General features: G+C 52.9%; 1 long non-coding RNA gene across 1 annotated transcript in view; it reads left to right on the forward strand.

The window, feature by feature from the left end:
- The window catches only part of LOC125620761 (uncharacterized), a 78070-nt gene that overhangs the window by 49365 nt on the left and 4482 nt on the right, over window positions 1-24223 (forward strand). The window lies entirely within an intron of this gene.

A 24223-nucleotide genomic window follows, 5' to 3' on the forward strand; every position in this document is an offset into this window, starting at 1 on the left:
AGCAAATATGCTATAGGCAGTCGCTTGGGGAAGCTGAGCCCTTCGTTGTAAGTAGATACTTAAGATTAATGCAGTGAAAGGGACATATTCCCCAGGCACTCTGCTCTCAGGCTGGACACCTGTATTTATGAGACCTCGCTGCTACTAAAGAAATGAACAAGGCTGTATAATATTTTAATGAGAATCTTCCAGATCTGATGTTGACCCTGGAATGGTCACTCAACCTGCGAAGGGAATAAATGCCAGAAAATCCCCCTTTAAATGGAGCTCTCGTGGAGGGATTAGAGGCAAAGAGGACTCCACGAGTAACGCGCTGGCTGTGCAGATATGGGGGGGGGGGGCTCGTCTGTTTGTCTGGGGTGGGGGCTGCGCCATCTGAAGTGGGCCTGTGTGATAGGGAGTGATTAGGATTAGCCGCATCACGGATGAGAGTTTTCCACCAGATAGAGATGGTAATGGGACCCATGGGGAGGATTAGGGTCCCTGTCTCTCTCAGGGGGCTGCCATCTGCATGTCTGATTCAGTGTCTGTTGCCCGATGTATCTAACCAAACCCTCGCTAACTGCTTCGTGCTCTTTGCTGTGTGTCAGGAACACGCTGCTGACCTATTTACTCAGAGTGGGCTCAGCAGGGCCTTGCGTGCCGTCGAAATCCTGTGTGAGGATAGATGGAAAAATGCCCGTATTACCTTTCCATATCTCCAGCCACATGCCCTTCACACCTGTGCGTCAAAATCACAGGCCACATGCAGGAGAAAGGCCTGATTTCACGCTATTAAATACTGAATCACCCGTTTGGTTGCTACCCTAAAAATAGTGGCTTTTAATTGTGTTTCTCTGTTTGGGATGGAGGGGGGATATCGGATATACCCAGTGTCACGGAGTCCCCGGGTGATGCTCTGGAACGGCTCCCTATGAAGCCAGGCAGGACTCTGGGGGAGTCTCCTTTCTGTGAGCAGCCTGTCTTCAGGACACACAGCTCACCCAGCTTCCACCTTCCTGGGTCTGACCTCGGAGCATTCAGCATCCTCTGGCCCTCCGTGCGCTTCCCGCAGCGAGTCCGCCCAGGCGGGGTCCTGGGGAAGCCAGAGGGTCCTGCCCCCCAGCTCCGCAGTCAGACATGACCATCAGCCATTCAGTAAAACAGAGGTTTATTAGACAACAGGAACATGGTCTAAAACAGAGCTTGTAGGTGCAGAGAACAGGACCCTTCAGCTGGGTCTATTTTGGGGGGCCGTGAGCCAGACAACCATGTCTGCACTTCACTCCATGTCCCAGCCAGTTCCAAACTGACTCCCTCTCCAGCCCCTTCTCCTCTGGGCTTTGTCCCTTTTTCAGGCCAGGAGGTCACCGGATTCCTTTGTTCTCCAACCCTTTAGCTCTCACCTTGCGGGGGGGGGGGGGGGGGAAGGGCCCAGGCCATCAGTTGCCAGGAAACAGGGTGTTGGCCATTGTCTCTGTCCAGACCCCTGCCCACACCTGCCCTGTAGGGCTCTGCAAGGATCATACACCCTTACCCCACCCCCTAGATACTTAAGAACTGCATAGGGGAAACTGACAGGTTTCAGAGTAGCAGCCCTGTTAGTCTGTATTCGCAAAAAGAACAGGAGTACTTGTGGCACCTTAGAGACTAACCAATTTATTTGAGCATCAGCTTTCGTGAGCTACAGTTCACTTCATCGGCTGCACCCCCACAATATTCAACTGAGGCACCCCCACAATATTCAGAGGAAACATTAAGAACAGTCCCGCTTCGTCACATCCAGCTTGTTGGGAATGGCTTGTATACATCAAGACTATGGCCTAGCATTGGAGACATGCGTTTAGAGTCCTGCCCCAGGGTACAGGAGATGTGCTTGCTGATCCAAATTATTCTATATTTTTTCATGGCCACCACACCCATTTCTTCTTCTCAGTGCTCACCTGAGGGACTCCCCTGTTTGTCTGTCTGTCTAGATTCTTATACAGAGCCCATTACTTCATTTTAAAGCACCTCATGAGAGCTCTCCGAGGGCCTGGCTTGGCCTCCTGGGACCCTGACGCACCACAGGACTGATTCTGTTCCTAAAGATACAGTTGTAACTCCACTGACTTTGGTCAAATTATGCCTGGCTTATACCAGTGTGAGATCAGAATCACGCCCCCATCTTCAAAATCCTCAGACTTTTCTGTATTTAAATATTGGAAAGATTTGCAAATTTGTAAAATATTTAGCTTAACTACATTGGCACAGATATTTACAGTGCTAGTGAAAGGTGCTAGACTGAACCATGCAGAATAACCTCCTGGTGTGGGAAAAGGGACACCAGAGTTCTAGTGGTGGATCTGCCTGGGATGTCCTTCACAACCTGTTCACAGATGCTGAGCACCCACAGCTCTCCCTGAATTCAGCTGGAGCTCTTGGTGCTCGGCCCTTGTGAAAATAAGGCCCTTAAGCTTTCTGTGCATCGCTTTCACCCTCTGCAAAGGAACTATGGGATCCTGGGATGAATGATGGCAGAGCACCGCAACAGAGTACGATCTGCAGAGCAGGCTGGGTTCTTGCAGTCTTCCCCTACTGCCCTATCGGTGTGCTTCCAGCCTGACCCAGTGGGATCAAATCTAGGGCCAAGAGACAACGTAATGGCCCATTTTGCCTCTCTGCTGAGGCTGGGCACCAATTCAGGTGGCTTTTGTGATGGGGCCACCTTCCCCTGGGAGATGGCCTGAGCCACATCAGCCACCCAGGACACCACAAAGCCATCAGATCATAGCATCTCCTGCCAGGAGTGTGGGGTCTGGACTAGAAGACCTCTCGAGGTCCCTTCCTGCCCTGTGATTCTCTGATCTTTCTCCCAGAGGATTTCTTTTTCTTTTTCTTTCTTTTTTTTTCAAACCTCTTAGGCCCTTATATTGTAAAACTCTGCTTAGCCATGGGTATGGAAGAAGCCACCTCACGTGAGATGAAAGGGGGCCCCGGGCACTTGAAGGGCTGATTGGCTTGCTACTGTTCTCCAAAGAAGTGGAGAAGTCAAAATGCTTGGGGATAATGGTATCACTGGCAGCCGGTATCAAGCAGAGTGCCCCAAGGGTCGGTCCTGGGGCAGGTTTTGTTCAATATCTTCATTAATAATCTGAAGGATGGCATGGACTGCACCCTCAGGAAGTTTGCAGATGACACTAAACTGGGAGGAGTGGTAGATACACTGGAGGGTAGGGATAGGATACAGAGGGACCTAGACAAATTAGAGGCTTGGGCCAAAAGAAATCTGAGGTTCAACAAAGACAAGTGGAGTCCTGCACTTAGGACGGAAGAATCTGATGCACCACTACAGACTAGGGATCGAATAGCTAGGCAGTAGTTCTGCAGAAAAGGACCTAGGGGTTACAGTGGACGAGAAGCTGGATATGAGTCAACAGCGTGCCCTTGTTGCCAAGAAGGCTAATGGCATTCTGGGCTGTATAAGTTGGGGCATTGCCAGCAGATCAAGGGACGTGATCATTCCCCTTTATTTGGCATTGGTGAGGCCTCATCTGGAGTACTGTGTTCAGTGTTGGGCCCCACACTACAAGAAGGATGTGGAAAAACTGGAAAGCGTCCAGCAGAGGGCAACAAAAATGATTAGGTGGCTGGAACACATTTGATTTATGAGGAGAGGCTGAGGGAACTGGGATTGTTTAGTCTGCAGAAGAGAAGAATGAGGGGGGATTTGATAGCTGCTTTCAACTACCTGAAAGGGGGTTCCGAAGAGGATGGATCTAGACTGTTCTCAGTGGTAGCAGATGACAGAACAAGGAGTAATGGTCTCAAGTTGCAGTGGGGGAGGTTTAGGTTGGATATTAGGAAAAAAATTTTCACTAGGAGGGTGGTGAAGCACTGGAATGGGTTACCTAGGGAGGTGGTGGAATCTCCTTCCTTTGAGGTTTTTAAGATCAGGCTTGACAAAGCCCTGGCTGGGATGATTTAGTTGGGATTGGTCCTGCTCTGGGCAGGGGGTTGGACTAGATGACCTCCTGAGGTCCCTTCCAACCCTGATATTCTATGATTCTATGAATGAGCCCAGGTGATGTGGCACACCCCACTGGCGAAAATTCCTAGAAACAAGGGTTTATGTCAACACAAAGGCTGAGAGATTCGTACAAGGACTTCTCAGCCATGGTTCTTACAGGGCCTAATGTAGGACTTGTGGGCATGTTTCTCTTTGTCTGCTCCTGCCATGAAAATAACATGAAGCCGTTAGCAGCACTATAATAGAAGATCTTGCAGGTGCCCTCTGCTAAACCCTGGGTATGCGGCATGTTATAATTCCACGAGGGAATGTCCTTGTGACCTGAAACCAGGCACAGAAAGTGCCAGTCCAGGAACTGGGAGGAAGGTGGAATTAAAACTGTGCAGTGTTTTTTCCTGTTCAAAATGCCTTTGAAGGTTTTACGTTGTATCTATTTAGGGATTTCTTTGTACAGTCGTTATTTCCCCTTTGTTTTCTAAAATTAACGAACCCAATTCTCCTGGATTTGTTGCCATCGTTAACAGCAGCCAAGTTATTTTATTTAGGAACAGGCTGGAGTAGTCCTTACTCGCGTGAGTAGTCTCATGGGCTCCCCGTGGGCTGCTCACAGTAGGCAGAGCATGCAGGGCGGGCTCGGGGCTTCCTGATAGTGTGCATCGCTCTTCCCTGTGGCAGTACCATCCCGGATTTTGTATCGCTCTGCACTGTGGGCTCAGCTCCCTCCCTGAAACAGTTCTCTTGCGGTCGCCTTTTATCTTTCCAAAGGATACAGAGTCTGCTGAGCCGGAGAGAGGCTCCCTCAGCTGAACTGCCTTGCAAAGGGCTTGTTCCTTTGTGCGCCGGCCTGCCAGACCCTTTGCAAACAGCCCCATTGCGAGTGCAGCTTCTCTGCCCATGCAGCCCCCTTCTCCTGAGCCGCACTTGGCGTGTTGACTGCAAGGGCCCTGGCATTCCAAATAGCCTAAAAATGCCTTGTACAGGAAACAGATGGAAGCGAGGAGACCCGCTGCGCCTCTCAGCGGCTCCCACCCAGCTGTTCCCAGCCTGGCAGCTCTGCTTTGCTAACGAACAGTGACAATGTTAGCAGCGTCTGACAACCAGGCCAGGAACGGCTGCCTGGAATATTCCTTAAGGCAAACATGAGAGCCAAGGCAGCCGACCGACTGCACCGCTGGGAAACAATGGGCGGGAAAGCCAGGACGGGCGGGGTGGGGAACAGTCAGCTTCTTTCCACAGGACGGGGATATGGGCTGAGGAACCGGACTTTGCTCGACCTCTGCTTGGGTCATGGCAAGGGAAACTCTCACCGCCGCGGGCCGGGAGAGTGCCAGGGCCACGTGGAGGGTGCGGAACAGCCTGCTTCCCCTTGGTGAGAGGCCAAGCGCACCAGCTGATAATTCCCAGACAGCCAGGGCCCAATCCTGCTCGCGTCGACTTCCCTTGGGCCTGATCCTACACCAGGGACCTGGGCTCTCCAGTGACTGGAGTGTAGACACACCCTCAGAGGAGTCCACCACGACTTTGGATCAGGGTGAAACGCTCTGTTCCTGGCGCCACACTCAACTCTTCACAGAGTAAAGGGCAAAAAACTTGTGCCATCTACCCACTTTCCTGGTCACACAGAGCACTTGCTCCGGCTGGGAACCTACCATCTCCGTGGCACGACCCACCTGAAAACCCTGTAGCTGGTTCCTATGAAGAATTGTGGCCGGTGCTGCTCTTGTGCTGCAGTCGGGCGCAGTGGCCAGGCTCTCTCTGGGATAATTACCGGCTTTGGAATTTGTGGAGCACAGATGCCTGGGCAGATAAGAGGACAAGCTGTGAATCCAGCACTCGGGAAGTGACACTTTCCCTTGGCACGAAGAGCGCTGGGGAAAGGGGCTGGAGGTTTCAGATTCAATCCACAGAGCAGGCAACAGAGATACAAGCTTCCTTCATCCACTGCCATGCCACTGCTCTGCCTCCCTCAACCTGAACCTGGGGAAATCATCTGTAGGAGCAAGTGGGGAATCAGCCTCTGTGGCCCGTTCCATCCTGGGATCTTGTGCAGATGCTGCCAATACAGCGTCAGATAAGGGGATGGTTTTATGGCATGGGAGTTTGTCTAGAGGGAGCAGGGTTAAACCACAAACTCATCTCACTTGGATCTGAACTCAGGCCGCTACTGCCCTGGTCAGAATTTGGAGAGGAGATGACAGTCAGCATTGCCAATTCCCAGAGTCATTTCCAACCACCTTTCCCCCCAGGGCTTTCTAGGGGTCTAGGAAATGGGTTAATGATCACTAAACAAATGCATTTAAAATAGCAGCGAGCCCAAACTTTGGGGGATTTTGGACCCAGAACGGAGCATCGTCCCTTGGGCCCATCTCTAATTAAAATTCAGGAGTGGGTTCATGATTAGAAGGGACATCACTTGTTTTTTAAAGCTGGAAAGCCACTAGACACAGAGTAAAGGGCAAAAATATTGCTCAAACAGAGAACTCGCCCCAGCTGGGAACCAGCCTATGAGCCCATTCCCATTCGAGGGAAGGACTGGAGGGGACGCAGAGACCTACTCATCTGAGGCTGCTGCAGTGTTAGTCTGTCAATGGGGGATCAGAAGAGAGAACAGATCACTTCTCAGACACAGGAGTGGCCATAGGGACTCCTGGCAGGACAATCTCTTCCCCAGAGGCCTTCCCTTCTGAGGGCGTGGCAGCATTAAGAGAGCCTAGATCATTTGTTCTCCTGTTTGGGGTAGTCGAAGGATAAAGGATTTTGAGTCAAATTGGGCCAAGGCAAAAGATCAGCACCAGTCTCATGAACTTTTCCAGGAGTTACACCTACTTGTAAGGCGCTGGCTTTGTGTGTTCAGTGTTGTCCCGATGGGCTGGACCCCCAGAGGGCACGAGGGACCAGCTACTCATGTTAGCCACAGGAGATTTCCCTTAGCATGGGTGGCAGGGGCTTGCGTTTGTGGTGCTGAAGATCAAAAGTTCTAGGTCTAGTCCCAGCTTCCCGGTGTGTGTTGCTGTTGGCTGCAGCTCATGGGTCTGTGCTTGCACCAGGGCTGAAGTTGGCCCTGTCCTCTGTGGAGCAGGTGCATTGACACCATACCTGGGTTTTATACAGCACTTTGAATCCTGATGGGTTCACTTGCAATTGCTCAAGGATGGGGGAGGGGAATCCACTGAGAAATATCTCCCCTGGGAAGGCCAAGTGGTCTGTGGGGCTGAGCAGAATACCTGGAGGGTGAGCAGAGAGGTGTGAAAATAGAAGCTATAAATAACCATGGTTAGAGGATTTCCCACCTGAGAAGCTCAGGCTCTGAGCGCATATCCTAGGGGAACCCAGTACGAATGCTGCCACCCCATCTGGAGCTGTGCTCTTATTCCCGAGAATTCAGCTGGGTCAGTATTCGCACGGGAGCATCATCCCAGGAAACAATATTGGTGACTCAGTGAATAGGGCTGTTCCCACCAGAGCAGAGTCACAGGGCGATCCAGGGGACACTCTGCTGCTGAAGTACCTCTCTTAGCAATAAGGTGTAAAACCGAGGGGGGATGACTTGTGGGTACGTCATGTTTCATAAAAATCGGAGCATTAATCCCAGGGTCCTGGCCAGATTCTAGCTGCAGTGATTACTTTCTGCCTCTCTAAATCCCCCCTGCAACTACAACTAGGATACGTTATTCTCTTCTGCACCCAGACCTACATTGCTTGCATAGTGCTGCTGTGTGCTGTTAAACACTCCACCCCAGCAGTGGCTGCATTTCAGTTTGTGTTTGCAGTGATCCCTATGCAGTGTGTTATTCTAAGTTTAGAAATTGCTTTGGGATTCAAGGGGAGGTTTCACTGTTGTAGGACGGTTATTTTATTAATAAAGGCGGGTTTGTTCTCATTTCAAAGTGAATTGCGATCGGCTAACCACGGCCTTTCCCTTGTGTTTGCCTGGCTGGACAGTAAGTCCTGCTTGATGTGTATTGCATGTGAAAATCTGTTTGTATTTATTTTCCTAATTTTAAGAAGGGAATTACGATTCCCAGCGAGGCCGGATATACGTGCTCCTTATGGAAGGTTCTGTCTGCTGCTGCCATGGAAACAGAAGGGAATCCTGTCTTCCCCAAGTCGATCTTCCAACCAGCTTCCCCGCAGGCATCCAGCAGCCTTCAGCTACCACATTGCCCGATCCACACAGGGCTCAGCCCCTTCCAAACACATGTGGGCCATGGGCTGCAGGCCAGCCCTGGGGAGACCATGTTTGCTGCTCTCTAGCTATACCGGACTTGGGCCCCTGCTGCACAATCCACCAATGGGGTTCAGAGCACGGATGCTTTACAGACCTGAGACCAGTAAGGTCATTTTGGAGCCAGGTCTGAATGTCTGGGCTGTGTCCCCCCCACTCTCCAGCCCCTCCACATACACCAGTTTTGGGGGGTTGATTCAGAGCCCGAGTTTTGGTTTGGATCCATCTCTGCCCAACTGCACTAAGGAAACCAACTGAGCCAATGACAATAAATTGCCACCACGTTGTTATCTCCCAGACTGAAAGCAGCACAAGGCCTTTGCTGCGCTCAAGCCTCATCGCTTAAGAGAGACTTCGGTGAAGCTGGGCTGGCCGTTGGCCTGGGGGTGAATTTCAGCCCTGGAGATCCGTGAGAAATCTACCCATTCCTCTCGTTCTTCAGTATCTCTTCTCCTCCAGCAGCATATTTCAGGGCTTAAGTCAGTTCCATAGAACGAAACACCCAGGTCTTGGCAACGGAGCAATGAAATAAACAGTCCCTATTTGGGATGTACACGTCCTCCGTGTGGCTGAAGTTTTCATTAGCATTTTCTGTTTTCTCTGAAGGTTAAGTCAGGGACATCAGCATATGGAATGCAGCGTACCAGGAAGTCAGTGTGGATGTATAATGTGTTCTGTGCTAAATACATGAGGAAGGGAGCGTAGGCTAGTGGTTAGAATGCAGCGCTGGGAAACAGGATTTCTGGGTTCTGTTCCCAGCTCTGGCCCTGACTCACTGTGTGACCCTCTTCATGCCTCAGTTTCTCTATCATAGAATCATAGAATATCAGGGTTGGAAGGGACCTCAGGAGGTCATCTAGTCCAACCCCCTGCTCAAAGCAGGACCAATCCCCAATTAAATCATCCCAGCCAGGGCTTTGTCAAGCCTGACCTTAAAAACTTCTAAGGAAGGAGATTCTACCACCTCCCTAGGTAACGCATTCCAGTGTTTCACCACCCTCCTAGTGAAAAAGTTTTTCCTAATATCCAACCTAAACCTCCCCGACTGCAACTTGAGACCATTACTCCTTGTCCTGTCCTCTTCTACCACTGAGAATAGTCTAGAACCATCCTCTCTGGAACCACCTCTCAGGTAGTTGAAAGCAGCTATCAAATCCCCCCTCATTCTTCTCTTCTGCAGACTAAACAATCCCAGTTCCCTCAGCCTCTCCTCATAAGTCATGTGTTCCAGACCCCTAATCATTTTTGTTGCCCTTCGCTGGACTCTCTCCAATTTATCCACATCCTTCTTGTAGTGTGGGGCCCAAAACTGGACACAGTACTCCAGATGAGGCCTCACCAATGTCGAATAGAGGGGGACGATCACGTCCCTCGATCTGCTCGCTATGCCACTACTTATACATCCCAAAATGCCATTGGCCTTCTTGGCAACAAGGGCACACTGCTGACTCATATCCAGCTTCTTGTCCACTGTCACCCCTAGGTCCTTTTCCGCAGAACTGCTGCCTAGCCATTTGGTCCCTAGTGTGTAGCTGTGCATGGGGTTCTTCCGTCCTAAGTGCAAGACCCAGCACTTATCCTTATTGAACCTCATCAGATTTCTTTTGGCCCAATCCTCCAATTTGTCTAGGTCCCTCTGTATCCTATCCCTGCCCTCCAGCGTATCTACCACTCCTCCCAGTTTAGTATCATCCGCAAATTTGCTGAGAGTGCAATCCACACCATCCTCCAGATCATTTATCAAGATATTGAACAAAACCGGTGTGACGAAGTGGGACTGTTCTTAATGTTTCCTCTGAATAGTGTGGGGGTGCCTCAGTTTCCCCTAGGCAGTTCTTAAGTATCTAGGGGGTGGAGTAAGGGTGTATGATCATTGCAGAGCCCTAGAGGGCAGGTGTGTGCAGGAGTCTGGACACAGAGAATGGCCGACACCCTGTTTCCTGGCCACTGATGGCCTGGGCCCTTCCCCCCCCTGCAAGGTGAGAGCTGAAGGGTTGGAGAACAAAGGAATCAGGTGACTACCTGGCCCGGGAAAGGAACAAAGCCCAGAGGAGGAGGGGCTGGAGGGAGGTTCAGTTTGGGGCTGGCTGGGACATGGAGTGAAGTGCAGACGTGGTTGTCTGGCTCACTGCCCCCCAAAATGGACCCAGCTGAGGGGTCCCGTTCTCTGCACCTGCAAGCTCTGTTTTAGACCATGTTCCTGTCGTCTAATAAACCTCTGTTTTACTGGCTGGCTGAGAGTCACGTCTGACTGCGAAGTTGGGGTGCAGGACCCTCTGGCTTCCCCAGGAGCCCCGCCTGAGCGTACTCGCGGTGGGAAGCGCACGGAGGGGCAGAGGATGCTGAATGCTCTGAGGTCAGACCCAGGAAGGTGGAAGCTGTGTGAGCTGTGTGTCCTGAAGACAGGCTGCTCACAGAAAGGCGACTACCCCAGAGTCCTGACTGACTTCATGGGGAGCAGTTCCAGAGCATCGCCCAGGGACTCCGTGACAACTGGTGGCAGCGGTGGGATGTACTGCACCCCGTGGATGGCGCTTCCTGCAGTAAGTGACTGGGGAGCAGTAACACGAAGGGGGATTGCCGAGGACTAGGCCTGCTGAAGGCTCAGAGAGGAGCGGTTTCGGGGGGCGGTTAACCCCTGGGAGTGTGTGACCAGCGAGAAGGACTGTGCAGTAGCAGGGTTCCCCTGGGGATTGCAGCAAGCAGTCCAAGGGGCGGAGGAGTCTGCAGCTCGACCCTGGCAAAGAGGTGGTGACCTCGAGAAGGGCTGGCACACTAGGGGTTCTCCCTGGAAACCGTGGGGAGCTGAGAACACACGGGCCTGTGAGTCCACAACAACTTGGGAGGAGCGGAGTGATGGCCTGTCACCGTCTCCTTAAGAAGGACATTGTAACCCTGTGCAAAAAGAGAGGGTTGAGCGTTGGAAAGTTCACCAAAGCAGAGTTAATCGTGCAGCTGGAGGAGGATGACCGCTCTAAGGGACAGATTCCTGACCCCAACTGGGGCTATAGCAGGATCTGGGAGCAGCTGAAGCGGGAGCCAGGTATCGCCAAGACTCCTGTCCCTGACCAGACGAGGGTCTTCACGATCGGGTTCCCCATTGGGGGATCGAGACGGACGGGATTGGAGCTGAGTCTGAGAGAGCAAGAGGACCGTGGGAGACAGCGAGAGCCCGAGAAAGAGCTGCAGAAGCAGCAGCAGCATGAACTGGCGGTGGGGGAGCGGAGAGGCCTAGGGGACCTCCCCGGGGTGAGTGGGGATAGATCCCAGGGGGCCAGTTCCGCAGGGAACCTCGAGACTAAATTGCTACCCCTGGTTAAGGATGCGGGGGAGGTGGATGCCCACCTCACTGCCTTTGAGCAGGCTGGCGATTTGAACCAAGGGGACCCTGCGGAAAAGCCCCGGTGTCTAGCTCCCTTGCTGGGTCCCAAGGCCACAGACTCTGTCAGCCAGATGGTTGGGGATGTGGACAGGCTCCCACTCCTGACCCCAACCTATATGTCTGTGTGGAGTTTCCTGGGGCCAGGCCCCTCGGACCTCCAGTGGGAGCAGAAGGTGATGGTCAATGGGGAGACATTCTTGGGGTGGCCAAAGGGCATGGGCTGCATAAACCTTCCCACATGCGGCCTGCGAGTGCTATCGACCACCCCTGACCTAAGGGAGGGCGTGAAACTGGAAGGGCCTGGTGTAACTCCTACCAAGGAATGGGAGAGATGCTGGGGCATCCATGGGAACGTTGGTGGCTTCGAACTTCCCCAGGTCACCGGCTAAAGTGACCCCGCTCAGTTCGATCTCGAAGGGGGGAGAGATGTGACGAAGTGGGACTGTTCTTAATGTTTCCTCTGAATAGTGTGGGGGTGCCTCAGTTTCCCCTAGGCAGTTCTTAAGTATCTAGGGGGTGGAGTAAGGGTGTATGATCATTGCAGAGCCCTAGAGGGCATGTGTGTGCAGGAGTCTGGACACAGAGAATGGCCGACACCCTGTTTCCTGGCCACTGATGGCCTGGGCCCTTCCCCCCCCTGCAAGGTGAGAGCTGAAGGGTTGGAGAACAAAGGAATCAGGTGACTACCTGGCCCGGGAAAGGAACAAAGCCCAGAGGAGGAGGGGCTGGAGGGAGGTTCAGTTTGGGGCTGGCTGGGACATGGAGTGAAGTGCAGACGTGGTTGTCTGGCTCACTGCCCCCCAAAATGGACCCAGCTGAGGGGTCCCGTTCTCTGCACCTGCAAGCTCTGTTTTAGACCATGTTCCTGTCGTCTAATAAACCTCTGTTTTACTGGCTGGCTGAGAGTCACGTCTGACTGCGAAGTTGGGGTGCAGGACCCTCTGGCTTCCCCAGGAGCCCCGCCTGAGCGTACTCGCGGTGGGAAGCGCACGGAGGGGCAGAGGATGCTGAATGCTCTGAGGTCAGACCCAGGAAGGTGGAAGCTGTGTGAGCTGTGTGTCCTGAAGACAGGCTGCTCACAGAAAGGCGACTACCCCAGAGTCCTGACTGACTTCATGGGGAGCAGTTCCAGAGCATCGCCCAGGGACTCCGTGACAACCGGCCCCAGGACCGACCCCTGGGGCACTCCACTTGACACCGGCTGCCAACTAGACATGGAGTACCGATACGTCGGGGATAAGAATGACCAACTCCGGTTTGTAAAGTGCTTTGAGATCCTTCGCTGAAAGGTGCTCTAGAAGATGGGTGTCTGGGGAAGATGAGCTGTGCTTCGCCCTGTTGGCTCAGGCTGTTGCATTCTGTGTGAGCTGCCTCCCAGCCCCTTCCAGGAAGCGATGGCAGCAAGCAGCTAGGTTGTAGCGAGTTACATTTCATGCTCGGCATGGTGCATCGGGCGAGTAGGGAGGTCCCTGCAGAGTTTGCAGACTAGTTACCTTGCCCAATCTGGCTGCTGCAGGCGCGTTCTTGGCCCGGCTCCTGCTGGCAGGAAGGGGACTCTTGGTACTTGCGGAGGATCCGAACTATGTGGTGCAGTGAGAGTCCAAAGGGAAGGGTTCCCGGACAGTCAGCGGCAGGGGACAGTCACACCCAGACAAGCCCAGAGTGATACCTGATCCAACCCCAGCCCAAAGGCACGGTGTACAGAGTACGCCCAACCTCCCTGACCTGACACCTGCAGGGGGGCCCTGTCGGGTTCAGTACACCTCCCCTCCCCCCAGGCTTATTGGTAACTTAGCAACAAAACCCATAAGCCTCACCCTAAGCTTTCTGCCCAGTTTCGGCTGTTCCTGGGGTTTTCGCTGCAGGACCTCCTCTCTCCAAGCCACTAGTTCTCTCTGCCTCCACCAACCCCTCGTCCCTCCTGGTTTCAGCCAGCTACCTCCACCTGCCAGCGCTTTGTCCGTGTGCATCTGTGCGCTTGGTTCTAGCACCTGGGTTTCAGGGCGACTCGACAGAGGAGACATGAATTGCTAGGTAGGTTCCTCACCTCTGGGACACGGTCCAGGCCCCCCGGCTTGAAGGGGTTCAGGGTACAGAACTGACTGGCTCTGATTAGACACTGACTCATGGAAGGTGTTAGCAGCTGCATTAACGTCAGGGATCCATCTGGAAAGCAAACCAGGCTGGAAGAGTTAGGCCCCGGCCTCGGTGTATGCTGGCCCCTGCCGGCATTCCCCTTTTGTCACCCTGCCCCAAGTGGGGACAGGAAATCCCAGCACTCATGTGCGTCACACCCTGGTACACGGGAACCCTGGCATCCAAAGGCTGGAGGGAAGGGGACACTCTCTTAGCTGCCAGCGCCTGCAGCGAGGGGAGTGAAAGGGGAGTCTGGGTGCACTGAGCGTCCTGCGGCTGCAGCCAAGGGGACCCCATGCAGGTGCAGCAGGACACCACCCTGAATGCTGGGAATGGAGCCCCCTGGTTTGTTATGGCACTGGGGGAGGCCCTGTTTGAGCTCTTGGGTCTGTCCCTGTGCCCCACGAGATACCAATGTCCGTCAACAACTCAGCGCAGCTGCTGAGGCTGGAGGACGGAGAGGAAGGGGGCGCGGAAGCCAAGGGAGGAGTATGGGGGCAGGGGACCAAAGATGTCACATTGCGAGGTGGGGAGGAGTGAGCGTACACTGAGGTCTGGATGCTGCGGGGAAGCCAAAATGCCCATTAATGCAGCAGACATTTCAAAACCCCACCGGGCACTGGAGAGAAACGTTCTGAGCCGAAGGCCCAGGTGCGTCTCCCTATAGGGACTTTTCAGTGCTCTCCTCCAGCTCCCGGCCAATGCAAGAACCACTTCGCCAACAGGCCTGGTCCTGCACAGGCCACGCGGCCCCTGTGTGGAGCCAGCTCCGGGCGCTGCGCTGTGGGACCCATGGGGGGTGGAGCGGGGTGCACGTGAGCCTGTGTATGGGGGGTGTACGTTGGTGTGTGGGAGTGAACGTGTGTGTATGAGTGTGCTGACGTGCGCAGCCCACGTGCCTGGGTGTGCTCGGGAAGGAGCTGGGGCAGACGGAGGTGTGGGCCCCGGGAGGTGTCTGAGGAGGGAGAGCAATGCGGTTTGACCAGGGCTTCTGGAGCGGGGCAGCTCTGCACGTGGGGTTATTTGCGTGTTGGTGCATGGAAGGCAAACTAGATCTCGGGGGTGCAGCAGCTCAGCCTGGGTGTGTCAGCTGCTGCCAGGCGCTTCTGGGTGCAGGTCCCTTTGCACGTTGGAGCTGGTCTGTAGGGGGCTGCGTCTGGCTGCGTGCACCCGTGGGGCGTGTGTGTGCGTGTTTGCGGCCAGCTGGCGAAGCGTGTCTGAAGGTGAAAGCAGCCAGGCTGTAATTACGGCGAGCGGCATTTTGAAGTTTGGATAAAGCTTTAATTGAAGTCCTGGCTGCTGTTAATTACATTAAAGAGCGAGTGAGCAATGGGCTTTTTATTAGTTAATGAGGATTTTCATTTTCCAACAGAGGAGCCCTTTGATGTTTTCAGGACTAATGGTTGTTAAATGAAACTTGTTTGTTTTTCCCCTTGGTTAAGAGCGAGCGTGGAGCAGGCACCTGGTTGAGGAGCAGAGCAGGCAGGGGCAGGGGGTTCTCTGGATAATGAAGCCACTTTCCCTGTTCTTAACCCTTTGAATGACTCTGTATTGTAAAGCCCCTGGCACCTTGGCAAAGGGCACTATGTGCAGGGATTGGGCCCTCTATTGCATTAGGCAAATGCACAGTTGCTACCCCGTTTAGAATCATTGCTGTGTCGGAAAGGAGCCCTTCCCAGGGTGCTGCAGAATTGTCCTTTGGGGTCAAATGGGGAGGGATTTACTGACTGTGATGAAGTGGGACTGTTCTTAATGTTTCCTCTGAATAGTGTGGGGGTGCCTCAGTTTCCCCTAGGCAGTTCTTAAGTATCTAGGTGGTGGGGTAAGGGTGTATGATCATTGCAGAGCCTTAGAGGGCAGGTGTGTGCAGGGGTCTGGACACAGAGAATGGCCGCCACCCTGTTTCCTGGCAACTGATGGCCTGGGCCCTTCCCCCCTGCAATGTGAGAGCTAAAGGGTTGGAGAACAAAGGAATCAGGTGACCTCCTGGCCCGGGAAAGGGACAAAGCCCAGGGGAGGAGGGGCTGGAGGGGGTTTTCAGTTTGAGGCTGGCTGGGACATGGAGTGAAGGGCAGATGTGGTTGTCTGACTCACGGCCCCCCAAAATGGACCCAGCTGAGGGGTCCCGTTCTCTGCACCTACAAGCTCTGTTTTAGACCATGTTCCTGTCGTTTAATAAACCTCTGTTTTACTGGCTGGCTGAGAGTCATGTCTGATTGCGAAGTCGGGGTGCAGGACCCTCTGGCCCCCACAGGACCCCGCCTGAGCGGACTTGCTATGGGAAGCGCACGGAGGGATAGAGGATGCTGAAGCTCCGAGGTCAGACCCAGGAAAGTGGAAGCGGTGTGAGCTTTGTGTCCTGAAGACAGGCTGCTCCCAGAGGGGAGACTTCCCCAGAGTCCTGACTGGCTTCATGGGGAGCAGTTCCAGAGCATTGCCCGGGGACTCCGTGACAACTGGTGGCAGAGGTGGGATGTGCTCCCTGTGGATGGCGCTTCCTGCAGTAAGTGACTGGGGAGCAGTAAAACGAAGGGGGATTGATGAGGACCAGGCGTGCTGAAGGCTCAGAGAGGAGCGGTTTTGGGGGGCAGTTAACCCCTGGGAGTGTGTGACCAGCGAGAAGGACTGTGCAGTAATGGGGTCCCCCTGGGGACTGCAGTGAGCAGTCTCAGGGGCGGAGGAGGCTGCAGCTTGGCCCTGGGAGAGAGAAGGACTTTTGCAGTAACAGGGTTCCCCTGGGGATTGCAGTGAGCACTGGGACCTGAGGAGTCTGCAGCTCAACCCTGGCAAAGAGGTGGTAACCTCTAGAAGGGCTGGCACACTAGGGGTTCTCCCTGGAAACTGTGGGGAGCTGAGAGCACACAGGCCTGTGAGTCCACAACAACTTGGGAAGAGCGGAGTGATGGCCTGTCACCGTCTCCTTAAGAAGGACATTGTAACCCTGTGCAGAAAGAAAGTGTTGAGCATTGGAAAGTTCACCAAGGCACAGTTAATCGTGCAGCTGGAGGAGGATGACTGCTCGAAGGAACAGATTTGTGACCCAAATGGGGCTATAGCAGGATCTGGGAGCAGCTGGAGTGGTAGCCAGGCATCGCCAAGACTCCTGTCCCCGACCAGATGAGGGTCTTCATGATCGGGTTCCCCATCTGGGGATCGGAGACGAACGGGATTGGAGCTGAGTCCGAGAGAGCCAGAGGACTGTGAAAGACAGCGAGAGCCCGAGAAAGAGCTGCAGAAGCAGCAGCAGCAGGAACTGGCAATGGTGGAGCGGAGAGGCCTAGGGGACCTCCCAGGGATGAGTGGGGATAGACCCCGGGGGGCCAGTTCCGCAGGGAACCTCGAGACTAAATTGCTGCCCCTGGTTAAGGAGGGGAGGGATGTGGATGCCCACCTCACTGCCTTTGAGCAGGCTGGAGATTTGAACCAGGGGCACCCTGCGGAAAAGCCCCGGTGTCTAGCTCCCTTGCTGGGTCCCAAGGCCACAGACTCCGTCAGCCAGATGGGTGGGGAGGTGGACAGGCTCCCACTCCTGACCCCAACCTATATGTCTGTGTGGAGTCTCCTGGGGTCAGGCCCCTCGGACCCCCAGTGGGAACGGAAGGTGACGGTCAATGGGGAGACATTCCTGGGACAGAGAGAACTGTTGTCAGGCCCCTGGTGGTGCAGCCTCAGATGCTGAGGGGCTGTGTGAACTGGGTGAGGGTCCCAGGATGAAGCCCCTCGCCCTGCCTATGGCCCAGATCCCTGTGCAGACCCAGGAGGGGTTGGGCTGGCTGGTCGTTGGGGTGCTCCAGGACACCAGCTGCGAGACCCTGTTGTGGGGTGACTGTGTCTCTTTGGGACAGGATCCAGGCCCTGCTCCGGTAACTGCCAAGGGTTTGAATTTGAATCCAGGGAACCAACCGGCGGAGAGGGAAATGGTCAATGAAAATGCAGATGACCTGGCTGGCAGCAGGGAGGAGTCGCTAGGCTCAGGTTACCTGCCTGCTGGTAACCAGACCCCTGGGGCTCCCTGCCCCCTTGCACACCGGAGAGGGGGCTCACGCTGGCTCTGATGCAGTGAGGAAACCAGCGAGCTCGCTGCCTATCGCCACTGGGACAGCAAGGGCAGCGCTGAGCACAATGGGAGCTGAGACCCCAGCTGAGTGGGGGGAGACACAGGCAGGGCAGGGGATCTGTTGGGAGCGGCAAGGTGCTTGGTAAGGGAAGTTTGGATGAGCCCAGGCAGCCTTGTGAGCTGATGGCTGTGTCTAGTCAGCAGGGTGGGAAGGCGAGGAGAGTGGAAGATGAGTGTCCCTGGACCTTACCTGTTAGCTGGGTGGAGAATTGGGACAGTGAAGGAAACGTGCCTGTGTCTGTCAGGGGTATTGACTTGCCTATGGAGGGAGCTACCCTGATCTCCAAGCAGTTGTCTGTGACCAGCCCTGTGTGCTGAGACAAGGGAAAAGAGATCCCAAGCTGTGTGTCTGGTTAAGGAGAAAGTGTGTCCGGCTCTTCTTGGTCTGTGGAGCAGACAGAAGGGGCCTTTCAGCCTGTGATGGTTGAGGGTCGTGCAGTTGTCTCAGAGCTGGTTCTGGATTCAGCTAAAGCCCAGGAAGGGAAGGGTCCTAAGTTTGTGTCTGCTCGGGAGAATGGCCCTGTAACTAGGTCGCATCCAATTAGGGTCTATGTAAAACCCCAGAGCCGAGACAATTCTGGTGCTTGTATTTTGCCTGTTGCTAGTGTGTTGTTGGGAAAGGGTGTCGCAACTCTGTCTAATCAGGGTGAGATCCTAGCCAGGGCACAAGGAGAGCATGAAGGTGATGTGATTATGTTACCTACTGAGGGTGTGGAAACCTGTAGCAAGAAGGAAAAGATTCCTGAACTTGTGTGTGGCACAGGGAAGGAGAATGCTTCTGACCTTTTATCTAGGAAGTCTGTAAGTTTGCCTGAAAGGGGATTGTGTAGGAATCCACCGGATGGGCCAGAGGTGATTCTGGATGTAAGGGAGACCCAGAAAGAGTCTTGTTGCTCAGGAAAGTGTTCCTCTAGAGCAAGCCCTAGGTGAAGAGAGTAAGAGCAGAATTTCTGTGAGGGGTGAATTGTTGCATAGAAAAGCCCTAGGGAAAGAAATCCTCATGGAGTCTTTGCAAGCAGTTTACTGCAACTGAAGGGTGTGAAAGTGATTTAATCAAGAAAGTTTCAGTTCCTAACAGCCAGAAATTTTCTGTTGTGAATGGATCCACTGACTTTCCTGTTGAAAGATCCAGTGTGGATAGCTCTGAGACGGTCTCAGATGGAGTGAAAGCTGTGAAGCAAGTTAAACAGTCCTATAACCAAGTGGCTGTGTTTGGCCAGCTTGTTGGGGAGAAGACCCAATCCCAGTTTGACCCCCTGGGGTTTTGGGGTGGCCAAAGGGCACGGGCCGCATAAACCTTCCCACATGCAGCCTGCGAGTACTATTGACCACCACCGACCTAAGGGAGGGCGTGAAAATGGAAGGGCCTGGTGTAACTCCTACCAAGGAATGGGAGAGATGCTGGGGCATCCATGGGAACGTTGGTGGCTTTGAACTTCCCCAGGTCACCGGCTAAAGTGACCCCGCTCAGTTCGATCTCGAAGGGGGGAGAGATGTGACGAAGTGGGACTGTTCTCAATGTTTCCTCTGAATAGTGTGGGGGTGCCTCAGTTTCCCCTAGGCAGTTCTTAAGTATCTAGGGGGTGGGATAAGGGTGTATGATCATTGCAGAGCCCTAGAGGGCAGGTGTGTGCAGGGGTCTGGACACAGAGAATGGCCGCCACCCTGTTTCCTGGCAACTGATGGCCTGGGCCCTTCCCCCCTGCAATGTGAGAGCTAAAGGGTTGGAGAACAAAGGAATCAGGTGACCTCCTGGCCCGGGAAAGGGACAAAGCCCAGGGGAGGAGGGGCTGGAGGGGGTTTTCAGTTTGAGGCTGGCTGGGACATGGAGTGAAGGGCAGATGTGGTTGTCTGACTCACGGCCCCCCAAAATGGACCCAGCTGAGGGGTCCCATTCTCTGCACCTACAAGCTCTGTTTTAGACCATGTTCCTGTCGTTTAATAAACCTCTGTTTTACTGGCTGGCTGAGAGTCATGTCTGATTGCGAAGTCGGGGTGCAGGACCCTCTGGCCCCCACAGGACCCCGCCTGAGCGGACTTGCTATGGGAAGCGCACGGAGGGATAGAGGATACTGAATGCTCCGAGGTCAGACCCAGGAAGGTGGAAGCTGGGTGAGCTGTGTGTCCTGAAGACAGGCTGCTCCCAGAAAGGCGACTGCCCCAGAGTCCTGACTGGCTTCATGGGGAGCAGTTCCAGAGCATCGCCCAGGGACTCCGTGACACTGACCCTAGACGTGCGTAGGGAAAGTGGGCAGCGGGCTGTCTGACCCACTCCATACGTAGGGCAGCAGCCTCTCACAGACAGCTGCCCTGGTTTTTCCTCTCAGTCATGCCTGATGCACCCACCGGGGACGTGGGCGAGGAATGTACTCTGCGCTGTTCTATTCGCCACGGTATATCCTGGCCAGCCCCACTGATTTCAGTGGGGCCCGGATTTCACCCGCAGGCATTGAGTGTGCAGGGTCAAGGTGCAGATCCAGGAAAGAGCCATTCAGGGTCCTATTCAGAGCCGTTCTCATTCCAAACACCCTGCTGCACCCTACGCAGCACAACCCCTGTGGGGCAGGACACGACATGCACCATGGGTGGCGGGGGAAGGCCCCACCACAACTGGAGCAGGCCTCCTCAGCAGCGCAGGCTACCGTGGGCACGTCACACCTACCTGTCCTCCACTTCCCACACTTGTTTAAAGACTCCAAAAGTAATAGCAAAAATTTTTTTAAGTACATCAGAAGCAGGAAGCCGGCTAAACAGCCAGTGGGGACACTGGATGATCGAGATGCTAGAAGAACGCTCAAGGATGATAAGACCATTGCGGAGAAACTAAATGAATTCTTTGCATCGGTCTTCATGGCTGAGGATGTGAGGGAGATTCCCAAACCTGAGCCATTCTTTTTAGGTGACATATCTGAGGAACTGTCCCAGATTGAGGTGTCACTAGAGGAGGTTTTGGGACAAATTGATAAACTAAACAGTAATCAGTCACCAGGACCAGATGGGATTCACCCAAGAGTTCTGAAGGAACTCATGTGAAATTGCAGGACTACTATCTGTCGTCTGTAACCTATCATTTAAATCAGCTTCTATACTAAATGACCGGAGGATAGCTAATGTGATGCCAATTTTTAAAAAGGGCTCCAGAGGAGACCCCGGCAATTACAGGCCGGTAAACCTGACTTCAGTACTGGGCAAACTGGTTGAAACTATAATAAAGAACAAAATTTTCAGACACATAGATGAACATCATTTGTTGGGGAATAGTCAACATGGTTTTTGTAAATGGTGAGGCATGATTTCCTCTAGAATTCTCTGAGGGGGTCAACAAGAATGTGTACAAGGGGGATCCAGTGGATACAGTGTAGTTAGATTTTCAGAAAGCCATTGACAATGTCCTTCACCAAAGGCTCTTAAGTAAAGTGAGCTGTCACGGGATAAAAGGGAAGGTTCTCTCATGGACTGGTAACTGGTTAAAAGATAGGGAACAAAGGGTAGGAATAAATGATCAGTTTTCAGAATGGAGAAAAGTAAATGGTGGTGTCCCCCAGGGGTCTGTTGTGACACTCTGTACCTCGGGGGAACATCCTCCCCATGTTCATCTTTATAATATGATTGTGTGGTATCCAGTGCAAAGTTTGTCATGTCGGGTGTCTTCAGAAGGTTCATGATGCACTGAGCATTGTTTTGATAGTAATGTTATAGGTTGTAATTTCATATATATAGTTATGAGGCTGAAAATGTGCCCTCATGGCTTAAAATAAGCCCAGACAAAACTCTCCAGGAGCAGAGGGGCAGTTCACACTTCATCAGGGCATGTATGGGACAAACCCAGCCCAGCCTTCCAGGAACAAAGGGCACTGGCCTAGGCAGCAACAAAGGATCTGTTGGACTCTCGAGTGAGTCACCCTCCTTCCCTTAGTCAGTTTGGGACTATGACGAGGTAATGCTCACCTGACTCTGAAAGGGGTGTGGGGCAAAGCCAAGAGGGAAGAAAGGACATGATAAAAGGGAGAAACATTTGCCATGCTCTCTCTCTCTTCCACCTCCATCTACAGACACCACCACCAAGTGACTGAACCGCTGATCAAAGGGGAGAGCCTGGCTGAAGGGCAACCAGCCAGCCTGTGGTGAGAAGCATCTAAGTTTGTAAGGGCACTGAAAGGGTTAAGATCAGCTTAGAATGCGTTTTGCTTTTATTTCATTTGACCAAATCTAACTTGTTGTGCTTTGACTTATAATCACTTAAAATCTATCTTTTGTAGTTAATAAATGTGTTTGTTTTTTTCTACCTGAAGCAGTGCATTTGGTTTGAAGCATGTCAGAGACTCCCCTTGGGATGGAAAGCCTGGTACATATCAATTTCTTTGTTAAATTGACCAACTCATATAAGCTTGCAGTGTCCAGCGGGCATAACTGGACACTGCAAGATGGAGGTTCCTAGGGTTGTGTCTGGGACCGGAGATATTGGCTGGTGTCATTTGGTTGCACAATCCAAGCAGCAGCCGGCCAAAAGGGACCACTCATATATCTGGGAGCAGCTGACTTGCTAGAGGCTGTGTGTGAACAGCCCAGGAGTGAGGGTTCTCACAGCAGAGCAGGGCTAGGCTGGCTCCCAGAGTCAAGGCTTGGCGTGACCTAGCAGATCACTGGTACAGATAACACCAGGGGAACATCACATCTGTACTGGGCCGAGTCCTATTTAACATATTCATAAATGATCTGGAAAAAGGGATAAACAGTGAGGTGGCAAAATTTGCAGATGATACAAAACTACTCAAGATAGTTACACCCCAAGCAGACTGCAAAGAGCTACAGAAGGATCTCTCAAAACTGGGTGACTGGGCAACAAAATGGTAGATGAAATTCAGTGATGATAAATGCAAAGAAATGCACTTTGGAAAACATAACACCAACTATACATACAAAATGATGGAGTCTAAATTAGCTATTACCACTCAAGAAAGAGATCTTGGAGTCATTGTGGATAGTTCTCTGAAAACATCCACTCAATGTGCAGTGGCCTTCAAAAAAGCAAACAGAATGTTGGGAATCATTAAGAAAGGGATAGATAATAAGACAGAAAATATCATATTGCCTCTATATAAATCCATGGTGCAGCCACATCTTGAATACTGCATGCAGATGTGGTCGCCCCATCTCAACAAAGGTATATTGGACTTGGAAAAGGTTCAGAAAAGGGCAACAAAAATGATTGGGGGTATGGAACAGCTTCCGTATGAGGAGCGATTAATAAGACTGGGACTTTACAGCTTGGAAATGAGATGACTAAGGGGGGATATGATAGAGGTCTATAAAATCATGACTTGGGTGGAGAAAGTAAATAAGGAAGTGTTATTTACTCCTTCTCATAACACGAGAACTAGGGGCCACCAAATGAAATTAATAGGCAGCAGGTTTAAAATAAACAAAGGAAGTATTTCTTCACACAGCGCACGGTCAACCTGTGGAACTCCTTGCCAGAGGATGTTGTGAAGGCCAAGACTATAACAGGGTTCAACAAGGAACTAGGTAAATTCATGGAGGATAGGTCCATCAATGGCTATTAGCCAGGATGGTCAGGGATGGAGTCCCTAGCCTCTGTTTGCCAGAAGCTGGGAATGGGCGACAGGGGATGGATCACTTGATGATGGCCTGTTCTGTTCATTCCCTCTTGGGCACCTGTGTCACAGAGTGTGGGGGAGTCCGGGGCCTGCACCCCTCTTCCTGGGATTCACTATGACTCTCAGCCAGCCAGTAAAATGGAAGGTTTATTGGACAATAGGAACACAGTGTAAAACAGAGCTTGTGGGTACAATGAGGACCCCTCGGTCAAGTCCTTCTGGGGAGCAGGGAGCTTAGACTCCAGCCCTGGGGTTCCCTGCGTTCCACCACCCAGCACCAAACTGAAACCAAAACCCCCCCAGCAGGCTCTCTCCTGCAGCCTCTGTCCAGTTTCCTGGGCAGAGGTGTTACCTCCCCGTTCCCCCTCCTGGCTCAGCTTACAGGCTCTCAGGTCTCCCATCCCCAGTGAAACCCCTCTGCCACGTTCCCAGGTCAACACTCCCCCTCCCTGCTGCGTCACATCTCCCTCCTCCCTGCTGCATCACAACCTGGCATTGGCCACTGTCGGAAGACAGGATACTGGGCTAGATGGACCTTAGGTCTGACCCAGTGTGGCCGTTCTTATGTTTCCCATAGAATATTGAATGGCGTTCAAGGCCCACCTGATGATCACTTTAGATAAGCTATTACCAGCAGGACAGTGGGGTGGGAGGAGGTATTGTTTCATATTCTCTGTGTGTATATAAAGTCTGCTGCAGTTTCCACGGTATGCATCTGATGAAGTGAGCTGTAGCTCACGAAAGCTCATGCTCAGAT

The sequence above is a fragment of the Caretta caretta genome, chromosome 12 (genome assembly GCF_965140235.1).
Source record: "Caretta caretta isolate rCarCar2 chromosome 12, rCarCar1.hap1, whole genome shotgun sequence".
NCBI classification, from domain to species: domain Eukaryota; kingdom Metazoa; phylum Chordata; order Testudines; family Cheloniidae; genus Caretta; species Caretta caretta.